The sequence below is a fragment of the Ceratotherium simum genome, chromosome 15, assembly GCF_057802395.1.
Source record: "Ceratotherium simum simum isolate JZ-2026a chromosome 15, ASM5780239v1, whole genome shotgun sequence".
NCBI lineage: Eukaryota > Metazoa > Chordata > Mammalia > Perissodactyla > Rhinocerotidae > Ceratotherium > Ceratotherium simum.
The window spans coordinates 17,360,741-17,374,881 of NC_141914.1; the positions used below are offsets into that span (position 1 = coordinate 17,360,741).

Sequence of the window (14,141 nt, forward strand, 5' to 3'; positions counted from 1 at the left end):
AGGAATTTGCCAACAACAAATCACAATTTGATTACAACAGCAATTCAGAGAACATTTCTGAAAGGAAAGGTAAAAATAGCAAATATCCAGGCTCATTTAGTAAAAAACTAAAGCCTTCTAAACATTAGAGAGATTTAAAATTTAGCTAATTTAAATTCAAACATGGTTTTTAAAAAAGTTTAGATTAAGAATATCCGAAGAACATAACAGTATTATTTTGTAAGATTTATAAGATCCATAATTATTGCCATTTTTTAGTTTCAATTTATTGGACATCTTTTTAATTTCCAAAAACCCCAAACTCCATTAAACAGTTTTATATTTAGTGAATGCAAATCCTTACATTAGTTATTTAATATGGAAAGTTTTAAAATAGATTCTTAACATTTTACATGCATAATATGTATATATATATATGTACGTTAAATTCATCATACCTTGAGACAACAGAGGATTCAGTGCCAAAAATTACTTCTAATCAAGAAGGTAAAGACATTATGTTATAATGACCACTCTTTCCATCAGAGTTTCAAAGGTAAGACTGAATATTCAGAAATTAATAATAATATCTTCAGTCTGCATCCGGTAACTAGATGGGTCAACGAATTCAGCCCTTGCTCCTTGTCTCAGTATTCTCACTTGGAAGTCAGTAGCTAGCTTTCCCTGAGTTAAAGCAGTTATATAAGGTTGCATTGGTTAATTGAACTACAAAACACCCCAGGCTGGAGCTTCAGTTGAGTGTCAAAAGATTCCAGAAAGGCAAGCTCCATGTCCTCAAGCTGATTACTTTCAAGTGAACTGTAGAATCACCAAAAGGCTTGATCCTGGAGTAGAAGAGAGGTTATGAAGCCAAAGTCAAGCATAATTTTTCCACAGTTTAGTGCAGAAATAGCACGCCACTTATTCATTATTACAGTTGAACAGCTAGAGTGGCAGAAAAGCACTTTTTTCTTCTAGGCCCTTGACTGTTGTTTCTAACATCTGCTGTAGTGGTTACTACATACATGATAGTAATAATAGATGGCATTATTTCTTCCCACAGCCTTAGAAGCTTGCTTATGCTGAAATTAGGAGTAAAAGAGTTCAAGGAATATATTTTTGATACATTAAACATAACTGGCATCAATGTTATTTGAGGATTACATGTATAATATCTATGTTACAGAAAAACATATGAATTCAGGCATTCTCTAGAATTCTAAGATATAGATATTGCCCTTGGGTTTTTGGTAAAGACTTAAAAGGATTTTGCTAGTTATTTGACATTGGCTATAATCCCTAAGGATTGTGTAAAATGCTAGAAATTACTTAAGCAATGGAAAAGCATGAAACACAGGTTTTCAAGAAAATTACAAGTTTCAAGTTTTGCCAAATACCTAGGAATCCTATATGTGATTTGAAAGTTGGAAGCAAAAAATCAAATGGCCAGTGCTGACTCCAGGAGCACTGTATATAATTCCTACGGATTGTATAAGGTAACCAAAATGGCTTATACAATATGAAAAAATCATTTAAAAGGGTTGATTTCTAATTTAATAACTCTTGCATGTACACACTTGCTCAACTGCTGGTGTTTATTGTCCCTGATGTAGGGTGAGCTGTTCCTATGTCAGTAATGTCTGATTTCTATAATTTGCTTGCGATAGTTACACAACTACACGAAGGAAAATACTTAGACTTTCTTTTCAGTACTATAACTTCTCATGCTAATTAGATCCTCACTGGTTAAGGAACTTAGGATGGGTATACTATTTTACTTCTTTTGTAGAAGTTCAGTCAAGTGTATTTTCCACTGAAAAATGTAGTTTGTTAAAATAAATTTCTAAAGTGGCCTCCAAAACAAGTCAGCTCTGATACTCATTATCAACTTTGAAACCTAAAGAGGCCACCCTTGGGACTGAGGAAGGCTGGAGCTAGCGGCATTCAAAGAATGTTAACATCAGTCCTTCCTTTGCCAGAAAGGATCACTATTAGCAGTATCAGCCAGATGCTGCTTCCACACACCTTGCCAGACCCTGGGGCAACACATTTGCTCAGGGTCTGAACTTGGTTTCCTATGTGGCAGCATGACCAGCCACTACTCAGGCTTGGGCAAGTCCATAAACACGTCCACAAACACGTCCACTGATAATTTCTATATTTGTAGAAAGCCAGAACATGTGTAGATAATCACACAATTGGATATTTACGAAGTGCCAGATTTTATGAATACGGGAATTTGTTAATTAGCACAAGGACTAATCATTAAAATTCAAAAATAGATAAATAAACAGGAATGCCATTTATTTGTTCACATTTCAGAGAAAAGTATGCAGCTGCTATCCTTTTGATGAATGTAGGCTTTTGGAGAAAAATGTGAAGCAGACAAGTATCCACAACTTTTGAAATCTTAATGAGTAAAAATCCAGGAAGTTATTATATAGTCTTTATATTAAAAATAATCATAGTGATTCTCTCCTTAAGTTAAAAAAAAAAAAAAAGTTTAAACTACATGTGCTTAACATTTGAATTATACTGTCTTGCATTCCACTGTTTTGGTCCTTTTCGAGGAGCCAAAGCTGATTTTCATCGGATAGGAGTTAAAAAGCTCACACACGTCACTCAGTACCAAATTGTTTTAGCTACAGGGCATGGCAAAGCATGAAATAAGTGCTTTAGAGCACTTCCTCATGTGAGTGCATTAGATAACTGTCTGCTCCAAGATTAAAATGAAACACACTGTGACCTGACCAAGACTTCAGGGCACTCAACAGGCAGATTTCATGTGCTGATAGGAAGAGTCCACCATAACCAGTAAGGCTGGTGAATGGATTTTTCTGGCACTCTATAGCCCTCCTGTGACGCAAGCCTTTCAGCTTTCCAAATCCCTATACAGCAGAGTACACTGGTTTTAAGTTTGCTTATGTAAATTGTACAATGTCCTGCTGTATTTAGATTGTGACAATCCCTTCCAGAAAAGACCAAGATTATTTTTCATACTAAAAATATTTTTGATCTAATGAAGGCTAAGAATTATAATTCAAAAGAAAATATATACACATTCTAAAAATCAAGCCAACCATAAAAATGACTGAATTTTTACTTTCTTTTATTCTTTCCAAAAGGTTAAAAGAAATTTTCATCTTCTCTTAAAAGCCTCTCCATTTTTTGTTTGCTTCTGGCTAACATAAATAGGCCTAACAAGAAATTTTTTAAATGTCATATCTGCAAAGAATCCGTGATTTCTTTATCCATACATGTACGAGAATATGTACATAAATGCACACATATGCACACAGATATCTTCACCCATACATGTATACAGAAAAGAATTGCTGATCAAGACATATGTGAAAGATTTCTTTTGAAGAAAATGGTAGAATTTTAGATAGTCCTCACAATGCTAATGTAGAAAATGACAGGTGCATGAGACATGCACACTTTTGACATATTAACTTTAAAACAATTTTTAGGTCAAGAGTCTGAAATGGAGGAAATCACATTTGAAACACCATATCCTGTGTACCGTATTAACATATACTTTCAATAGAGTCCCCCAAAAGTTCCCCTTTAGACCTTTAGAGGGAAAAAAAATCTCTGACAGGACCTGAGTATACTTAGTATTTGTACTACTCTTGGTCAAAGCTGGCCTTGCCAGCCTCAAAGACAGTTTAGGCAAGATAAGCAAATTAAAAGTCTCTGAATAAATTTTTTAAAAGAAAGGAAAAAAAGACTTTCAGCAGCAGCAGTTCACCAGCCTCTTGGAATAATGGATTTTTAATAAACATTTTACTAGGTTTGAACCTTGAGAATGTGTTTGGAAATCTGCTCTAGCGTCCCAGGTGGGTTAAGAATATTGCTTTATGGACTTCTTTGTGTTGTCAGAGAGGCCTAATGGAATTAAAAAAAAAAAAAAAAAGTCTGCCACTTCTATTAAATAAATAATTTATTATGAAAAAGGTGATTGTTACTATCAAAGATCTCTATAGATCAGCATCCATTTTCTATCATTGCTCATATATGTGCTGCCAACATTTGTGTATCTTACTATCTGACTTAATTTTTATCAAATGAATAGCAGTTTTACTTTCGGACAAGTCCAAGTAAAACTCCATTAAGGAGTCCGTTTCAAATGGACCTATGTAACTACTCCTTTGAATTTCGAAGAACACTGTGCTGGGAAAGCTCTTCAACAATGTCAGCTAGTTGTGAAATGCAACTTTTCCCAGCATAAAAAAGAAAAAAATAATAAAAGAAAAAGAAAGCACCTCAAAACTATGTTTGGAATAACAAATACATTATTTATAGTCCCCGAAATGTTAAATGAATACTTACAGTTGTTGCACAAGATGGCCTGATAGACTTCATAGCTTCCACTTTGTAAAAAGATGGCCAGCCCTCACCCCTCCCTCCCCAAGCATAAATAAACAGTAACATACTAAAAGGAAACTGTCCTAGGATAAAAACTGCTTGTTAAGAAACTTTGCATTCTTACTAACCACAGTGATATCCCTATAAACGTAAAAGTCCATCTGCAAAATAAAAGTTACAAAACAGAGTACCTTATTCTTTTCAAAATACACACCCCAGATGTAATATAGAAGAGTTCGGGATGATAAAAATAATTACTAGATGCTTACCCACCCTCACTGACTACGACTCACCTATGGCCAATGCCATCAAATAAATATGCTGGCAAAAAGTATTCAACCTGCTTCAAGGATTTAAATTGTAAATATGGACTTTAAACTTCAATGTAAAACAAAGAACAAGAGTCTCACTTTAGCAATGCCCACACTGGCACTGCAGCTAAAACTCATTGGCACATAACTAACAAAACCCAGTTAGCAATAAATAAGGACAACGTGATATATAGACAGACAGATGGAATTGCATAAACAGACCAGAAAAGCAAAGAGACTAACAAACATACGGAGGGGTCTGTTATAGAAGAGTGAGAGATACTGATTTATTTGGTACTTTAGTGAGAAAAATAGGTTTGTTTGTAATTATTTTTAAAGTAATTAAACTGAATCACAAGGGCACACCCTTAAATAAGTGGAAAGAAAATTAGTAGATAGTAGAGGATAGGCCTCCTATAGATGTTCCAAATTTTAAGCTAGCAATAGCACTGTCAAACTTAAATCTGGAAATTAAAATTCAAGGGAGAAAGAATAAAAGCATTGGGGGCTAAAGGAGATGATAGGTAGAGGGGGGATTGAGGAAGCAGGATTTTTTTTTTTTTTTTTATGAAAGTTGTCTGCCCTACCTTCTTCCCCAGCGCTGAGTTTCTCTTCTCATAATCGGTGTCTCCCTGGAAGTACAGTGTGAGTGGTAATGACTGCCTGCCTCCCTAATGAGTCCATTTTCCTGCTCTTGATGTTGTGTATATACACACACTGCAACCTACCTTACAAACCACAGAGACGGGAAGAGAGAGAGAGAGCAAGAGAGAGGGAGGGAGAGGGGGGGCAGAGAGGGAGAGAGAGACAGAGACAGAGCAAGCGAGTGGGAGAGAGAGAGAAGAGGAGAGAGAGAGAGAAAGAAAAACAGAAAGAAACAGAGAGAGAAAGGCACAGACAAAGCCCTCCTACCAGACAGCAGACAGCCCTCCTTCCCCTATCCAGCAAAATGCAACTCGTCTAATGCAGCAACAGGTTCAGTATTGCCAGACTAACAGTGAAAAAGGTATATTCTCTATATCATTACTGCTTGCAAATAAACAGTTTAAGAGCAGCTGGCTCCACCTTCTTTATTTATGCTCCATTATGAGGAATGTATTGTTCCAGCTCTGGAACACAGTACATGTAATTATCATAAATACATTTTTTTGCATATTAGCAGGAAATAGTGAGATGCAGAGCTTATTGGTGAAATCTTTTAAATTTATTGTTTTAATGTGAGAAGAGTGTCAACAAATCTGCTCTGACAAAAGCCTAGTAATGATTTTAAAGTCAGAGCAGTCTTAAAGGAGGCTCTGAAAGAAACAGACTCCATACAATAGGAAAACTGATCTCAGACAAAACTGATAACTGCAAAGAAGAAATCATTGCTCAGTAAATATATCACGACCATACACAAAACTGCAGACAAAAACAGAATTAAGTTTAATTAAGTAACTAATAGACTAGTAGTCTAGAAGAAGGCAGATTGGTTTCTTATTTGAAGCATCTATCTGTACAAACATCACAATACAATGTACTCTGTATGAACAGGTGCAATGCACATACAACATAGTGTTACAACAACAGAAATAAATCCCATAAGGAGCGTCCACGACAAGCAGGACAAGATTTCACAGAACATGAGTCTGAAACCATAGCAGAAACCCCTTGTTCTTTTATTAGGAGGGAAAAATAAAAATAAGCAATGCTTCTAAATAAATCTTCCTTAAAAGAAAAAAAAAACCTGTTTTTCTTTGTCTGATACCTCTAACCAATTTTTTTTCACGTGCTAGAACCAAAATAATGCTGGCATGACACTTCTCATCCCGTCGTGTGCTCCCCGCCCCTTTTCCCGACTCCCAGGTGCTTTTTCTCCCATAAGTGATATATTTGCAGCTATGGAATTACAAATATCAGAAAACAGAACTAGTTTCAGGCTCTTCTCCTTGTCCCTCAATTTTTTAAAACTAGACTCCACTTGTCTACTGAGATAGCTACCCTCCTTAAAATGTTTCTATACAGTTTGGCTGTGTGTCATTTAGATGGACTTAGGAACACCACAATAGAGGTTAAATAGTCTAGAGAAAATTTACGTAAAAATGAAAAATATGAGTGCATCTGACCTACTCAAACCCTGCATTTGGGCACCAATAGTTAACTGTATATTAAGTATATTAATTGTAAAATCATTCTTTTTATATGGTTTAGTGTTTTACCATGCTTCAAAAATTAGAAAGTGTTCCTTTGCATAAACAAAACTACTTTACTATATAAGCACAAACTCAGTTTTGAAAGTCAGTTTTCAGTTAATAAAATAAACAACTTAATTACTTCAATATACAACTTACAGATCAACTATATCTTCCCCTGATTCATGAAAATCTTTTAGAATGTCAGTTAAACCTTCGGTCATATTCAGAACAGAGATCAATATAGTTTTAGCTATTTTAAGGGTAGATAACCTATAGGACAGAAATTAGAAGGCACTGTCTAGCCACACACGCAAACTGACCTGGGAAAATTCTAATAAGAAACCAAAACTCTCAGACCCTCCACTCTCATTGTAAACCACCAATCCTAGTGTGTTACCCCTGTCAAGAGTGGTTGCTTAATAAGGAGGGAACAGACATACATGAAGGGGGATGTAACAGACCCCTCCTTTTGGTCACATGTCTTGAGAAAACCCTTTCTAAAATAAACTTAGTGTGCCTAAGGTACCAGCACCCATCTTGCCCCTTACTGCTCAGCCTGACAGTTCTGTTTTTCTAGTATTGCCCATTGTTTCTCTGAAGCTTTATTCAAATGTATGAAGGAAAATGTCACTTAAAAAAAGCACACAAGCCTCACAGTTTGACAGAGTGATTCAAATTAGACATTAGTATGTCCTGATTTTTATAAATATGGTTCTAGGTATTTTTTGTTTATTTCATTTTGTTTTAACCCAAGCAGAATAAGAAGACAGTACGTGATTTCTCCTAGCAGGAGTCAAAAGGAATGCAAAGGACCATGAAGGCTATTCACCTTTTCTAAAGAGCAACTAGCTAGTTGAATTTAAAAAAGAAAAACAAATATTTTGGTTTAGTAAAAAATGCACAACATCTCAACACTTTCTCCATCTCTGCACACTTTACTAAATTCCAAGCACAATAAGTAGCACATTCTCAGTACTTTCTGGAGTTCAAGATACACTCTCCCTGTTGGGACTAGAGACCCATGTATTGAATTAACCATAGCTTCACGTGAAACAATAATCCTAATTGACTATCAGACTCTGGAAGCTATAAAGCTATTAAATTAAATTGTTTCATATGTTGATATGCCATGGGGCAATTTCATCCTGTAGAAAGAGTCTAAAGAGGAAGTTAAAAACTGGATTTGGTCCCAGCATCGCCACAAGTAGTTTGTGTCCCCTGGAAAAGTCATGTAACCATCTTCAGCTTCCATTTCTTCATATAAAAAAAATATATAAATATATAATTATATATTTTCTATAAAATAATTATATATTTTGTATATAATATAAATATATTATATATTTTATTATATATATTTTATTATATATAATGTATATTTTATATATATAATTTAAAATATATATATATTTATATTTTATATGTAAAATATATAATTTAAAATTATATTTTAAAGGGAGGAATTGAACTGGATAACATAGTGATGGTTATCATGATAGCTAATGCTTAGGTGCTTACTATGTGCCAGGCACTCTTCTAAATACTTTTCATTTATTAACTCATTAAATCCTAATAAGGACCCTATGAGAGTCCGGGATTATTTTTAGTCGCATTTTCTAGGTGAAGAAACAGAGAGGTTAAGTGATTTGGCTGATATCACATAGCATAGCAGTAATGGGATGTGAACCCAGCCTGTCTGGTTTAGAGCTCATGTGCTTAATCCCGACACCATACTGTCTCCCAAAATCTAATGATAGCCAAGGTCCCATCTAGCCATAAGATTCTGTGGGTATAGTCAAATCCAACTCATTCTGATGATTCCCCACTATACCTTGCTTACTAATATAGCATAGTGCATATTTGCTCTTCTAATTTACACCCAGAGCTCTCAATACATTTGGCTTAAGAGTCTAACAACTCTATTTAAAAATTTACATAATCCATTTAATCACCTTTCTTTGTTTCCAAATGTTCATAAATATGTGCTTCCATTTGCTTGAACTGGAAAATAACCTGTAATCAATAAGGTTATCAATTTATAAAGCCTACTTGCATTATATATAGTTCCCATACATTATTCTCCTGAACGCCCTGTGTTAAAAAATAAAAACCCTACATAGTCCTTAAAGTTTCCTTAGTAGAAGTATCAAATAGCTAATGTTATGCAAATAATTGTTTAGAAAACTAAATACATAAAAAATAAATAAAATACAATTAAAAAATTTCCTGTTTCTCATAGCCTGAGAAAGTCATGGAAAAAGCAAGGATTCAATTATAAATGATTTGTAAGAGATGCTGAATAATACCATCATGTGATTTTATACAGTTGGCTTTAACTTTGAATTATTCAGAGAGAGATTCTAAAGACACTAATGACTCATTCTGTAAGAAAGAATTTACCCTTGATCTGATCTTTGTGCATCAATGAAACATGTATTGTGTGCCCACTGTGCGCCACACACTATACTTGGGAGGGAAAAGGGTAAAAAAACATATGACGTAGTTTCTGCTTTTCAAGACTTCACAGGCTGGTGGGGGACAAGCATGTAAACAACATTAGTGCAAGCAAATAATCTTGCCACTACATAATGTGATATTCCACACAATGCAGTGCCCTGAACTTCATGCTCCTTCCTCAAAAAGCTAAAAATGAAATTCAACAAAATAAATATAAACAACTAAATTTAAAATGTGGCTTATGAAAGAGGTGTGTGCCTGTGTGTATGCACACGCATTCGTGGAACAGCAGGAGGTACTGAGGTTAGATTGGAGACAAACAGGTTATTCTCAAACAGTGTGGTTTATAGACCCATTGAGTATATTTTATCCACTGTCTCCAAGGTGCTTAGTAAAGGGTCTTCTACAAGTACACAGTACATGCACTTTTTTTTTTTAATTTTATAATATATTGTATTTAACCCAATACATCTAAAATATTATCGTTTTACCATATAATGAACATAAGAATTATTGAGATATCTTACATTATTGTTTCATACCAAGTCTTCAAAATCCAGCATTTATTTTATGCCTGTAGTACATCTCCATTTGAACTAGCTACATTCCAAGTGCTCAACAGCCACATATGGCTAGTGGCTTCCCTAGCCTTTGATTGTGGAAATCAATGATAGCTATCGCCCTGGAGCACAAAATTTCATTAGAGTTACAATGTACTTTGACCAGAGACTGTTGTCTTGGCAAATGAATACTTCTAAAGGTACAGGAAAGGTGAGATTTTTTTTTTTTTAATTTTGAAAAGGAAAGAATGTCAACTAATTTCAAAAGCATTTACCACTATCCCAAGTACACTTTTACCAAGTCTTTTCTCAGGCATCACTAATGTTTTTATATTATGTGAGGCTGAACAGGAAAAAGTGTTGGCATAGTTTAAGATTGTTCACAAGAACATTCCCAAAAGATAATTTTATTGCCCAGGTTAAAAAGAAGAAGGAGGAGGAGGAGGGAAAATAAGAGTCAGGTTGCAATGACAGACAGAACAAGAGTTTTAGCCCTTGTACGTGGATGGAAAAGCAAAGTCTGAGATTCGTGGGTCAAAATGATAAGTGCCACACTACTTAGTACACTGACTTTGCCATTGAGGCCACCGTCATAAAGTCAACTCTATGTGGCCTAATTAAGTAATAATTCTTAATCTTGGTTATCTGTTTTACAATTGTATCCCATCAGCCCCAAGAAAAAGTAGGAGAGATTGTAGATAAATCAGTTACTAATAGTAGACCAGTAGTGTGATCCTTATATGGGAAGAGAGCCTATCTAATTTCAGTTCCAGTCAATAAATATTTACGTTTAAAACAAAAACAGAGCATTACATATAAACTACATCACTGGGCGTACCTTTATTATGCCCTGTGCAGTGCTGTCATCATCTCTCCTTTAATGTGTCTCCCTTCTCTCCTGGACTGAGGGGCCCTCCAGAACAGAGACTCTACTTATTAAGCTTTGTCAGCCTAAGACCTGGCAGAACACCTGGAATATAGTTGAAGCTTCACAAAGTTTTCTTGAATGAATGAACGAAGAAATGAACAAAGCAACAAAACATGGGATTTATAAACCTTGGTTAACTAAAAATTTTAATAAATTTGAGTTCTAAGGATGATATAAACAACCTGTAAATAATATTTTTTAGATGTATTAAATCACATATAAAACACATTCTTACTTTAGGATCTTGTGAAAAACAAAAATGGCTATAGTAGACAAAAAAATAATACTCTTCAACTTTGCCGTATGTTTGAAAAATTTCATAACAAAATGTTGAATAAGAAAGGTATTGCCCTATAGCCAGCAGAATTTTAATTCACATCATCTCTGAGAAGAAAATTCAGCTTGCCTTTACATTTCATTTATCCATTCTTTCTTTTTTTTGTGTCAGGAAGACCAGCCCTGAGCTAACATCTATTGCCAATCCTCCTCCTTTTTTTCCCGTTTTTTCCCCAAAGCCCCAGTAGATAGTTGTATGTCATAGTTGCACATCCTTCTAGTTTCTGTATGTGGGATGCGGCCTCAGCATGGCCAGAGAAGCGGTGCGTCGGTGCGCGCCCGGGATCCAAACCAGGGCCGCCAGTAGTGGAGCACGAGCACTTAACCACTAAGCCACGGGGCGGCCCCCTATCCATTATTTCTTTCACATCTGCAACATAAGTGTTCAGGTATAAATCTGAAGTTGGCCTTAGTGTTCCTCATACGAACGGAACCATCTCCTTTGAGGAAAACACCTTGGTAAGCTGGTTGGGGTCAGAGAGTGGGGCCTGAACAACACTTCTTGTCGGGTTAAAATGTGCTGCATAAGAAATGAATAACAAATTGAAGGTAGGGGAAAATAAGGATGAGAGGGGAGGAGGAAGAGACCAGAATGACGGGAAAGAAATGTGGGCAGTGAGAAGTTCCCAACGTCAAGGCGGCCAAAAGATTTTTTTAAAAGAATGATGCCTAATACTTAATTCTAAGCAGTTTACATTTTTGCCATGCAAATATTCTTCTTCTCTCCAAACCTTCCAGATCTCTTGATATATTCTATCAAGCCTTGTTTAGTAGTGTAATGAGGAATAAAAGGATGGAAAAATGAAGGTACTGCCATACATTCACCCTTATACTGTAGCCTTCGCAAACACGGAAGATTCTTAATGAGAGGGAAAATACTCCAGCAGTTCCAAGGAGGGGACCAGTGGAGCTGTTAATAGTGGCCAGTAAATGGCGAATAGTGAGGAGTAAAAAATCAAAAGTATCTTTAGCATAGAAAGACTCAGATACAGATATGAGTCAATCATCATTTTCCTCAGATATACAGGAGAAATACAGGCATGTGGAGAGGAGGCATAGAGATTAATGTCTGAATTACAAGATTATTATGGCTATTGTTGTTGTTACTGCCTCTATAAACTGATCTTAAATGATATGAATATCTTTAGAAGTGTAGGGAAAGAAAGTACTTTCAAAATCAATAAATTTTCAATCAAAGGATAAAAACATAAAAATAGCAATATGTCCCTGGCTCTAGAAAAATGTATTAGACATATATACTCTGTGAACTCTTCCTGCCCCCTGCTCAGTCTTCTCTGCTAAACAATCTAGGACAGCACTAGCAACTGTCTTTAAAGTTTCAACACTTACGTAATAATTTATTCATACGTACAGGTTATATTAAATATGCCAGGAAGAAGAAACAGAAACTACAGAGTGTATAATATAGGAAAAATACAAGTCACATAGAAGATATAAAAGAGGCACCTGAATGGCTATAGATATTTGTCCAGCAGACTGGGGACATCACTACTGTCCTGCCTGGTGACTCTACATGCAAGCACCCAGTCGTCACATTCTTCCAAACTACAAAAGTTGCTACTATTAGCAAGGATGCAATCTTAAAATAAAAGTGATCGCTACTATACGTGTCAAGAACTGTGCTTAGCGCCACAGATACTATCTCATTTAATCCTCCCAACAGCATTATCAGAATGGTAATATTAATGTTTTCATTTGTAAATGAGGCAACTTAAGGCCCAAAATCACATAGCTAATAAGTGGTAGAAGTCAGGCCTCAACTCAATCCAAATGGAATCTGTAATGGATAGAGGGGGAAAGCTTAAGAAAATTACTCCAAAAAATTTCTAGAATAAACAACTGATGAGATTAGGAAGAAATTTTGGAAAAAGACTAATGATAGGAACAGGTCTGAAAGCATATGTATTCCCCAGATAATTCCAATACTTATTTTACATATATTTGAGAAAAAGTATATTAAGTGTCTCAAAGTAAAATTTAAGAAAGGATAATGAAGGAAAGCAGCATACAAATAAATAACTTTCAAAAGTGACGAAAGAGACATATCATGAACCAGTTTGATTAAAGGGTTGGAAACATTAATAACAATCTGTCCAGTAATTTGAAGCCAGTTATTAATAATAGAGTCAGCATGATAGCAGCTTGCTAACTCCTTTGAGGCAACAGGCCATAGGAATGATCCAAAATGGATAGAAACAGTATCTTTTATTTTTGTTTAAGAAAGCTCATTTAGCCTCAATAAGTTATAGGGTTACAACCATAACCTTTTAAACATATAAGGTCATATCAAGTTTTTGGAAAAGAATCTACATCAAATCTCAATCTTCTTCATTTCTATTCATAAAAAGTACAGAAAAACCTCAGTAATCAGAGTTTACACATTCAGAAAGTATAATGTATCAGACAAGTTTTACAGGATTCTAGTGAAATTAAAATTTTGAAATAAATTAAATTCTGTTTTAATAATTACATTGGGTATTTCAAAATTATCAGAACAAATTCTACTTCATGTTGACTATTCATAAATTTGGACTTATCAATAAATTAAATAAGATGTCCTACTCTATTTCAAACTGATGACATTTTACCACTTAAAAGGTAATAATTGGACCTTCTACAACACAAATAATACTCCTAACATCATTTAAGCCTATGTAGAATATAAACATAAAACAAGTGTCTCACCAGTTGAGGAAATACTTTTATTAGTAATCAATAAGAGAAGAATATGGCCCATAATTAAATCTGTATTAATTATAAAAAGGGCTAAGAAAGAAATACATCATCATTGTGGAGTTCATTTTAAAAATTTAATGGTCTGGGACTCCAATACACACTTCTTCTGATGTCACATCTAAAAGTCTGCAATTAAAATAGACTATAAACCACTCTAAACTAATATTTTAATATATGTGGTTTTTGCCTAAAATAACTAAACTTCCCTACCTAAATTTTCTCCACCAATAAATGCATTTAGCTCCATATGCCACTCGATAATCATTTG

The 14,141-nt window shown here is 34.9% G+C and overlaps 1 protein-coding gene across 6 annotated transcripts in view; it reads right to left on the bottom strand.

Moving 5' to 3' along the window:
• ZBTB20 (zinc finger and BTB domain containing 20) overlaps positions 1-14,141 on the bottom strand; it is a 775,204-nt gene that overhangs the window by 723,389 nt on the left and 37,674 nt on the right. For 5 of the 6 annotated variants that reach the window (XM_087439631.1, XM_087439629.1, XM_087439627.1 and 2 more), the window contains exon 1: positions 5,249-5,922. The exons of the other annotated variant lie outside the window; for it this stretch is intronic. The gene's annotated coding sequence lies outside the window, so the exon portion shown is untranslated. Of the gene's footprint in view, positions 1-5,248; positions 5,923-14,141 lie in introns of those variants that run through there. 6 annotated transcript variants of the gene reach the window in all.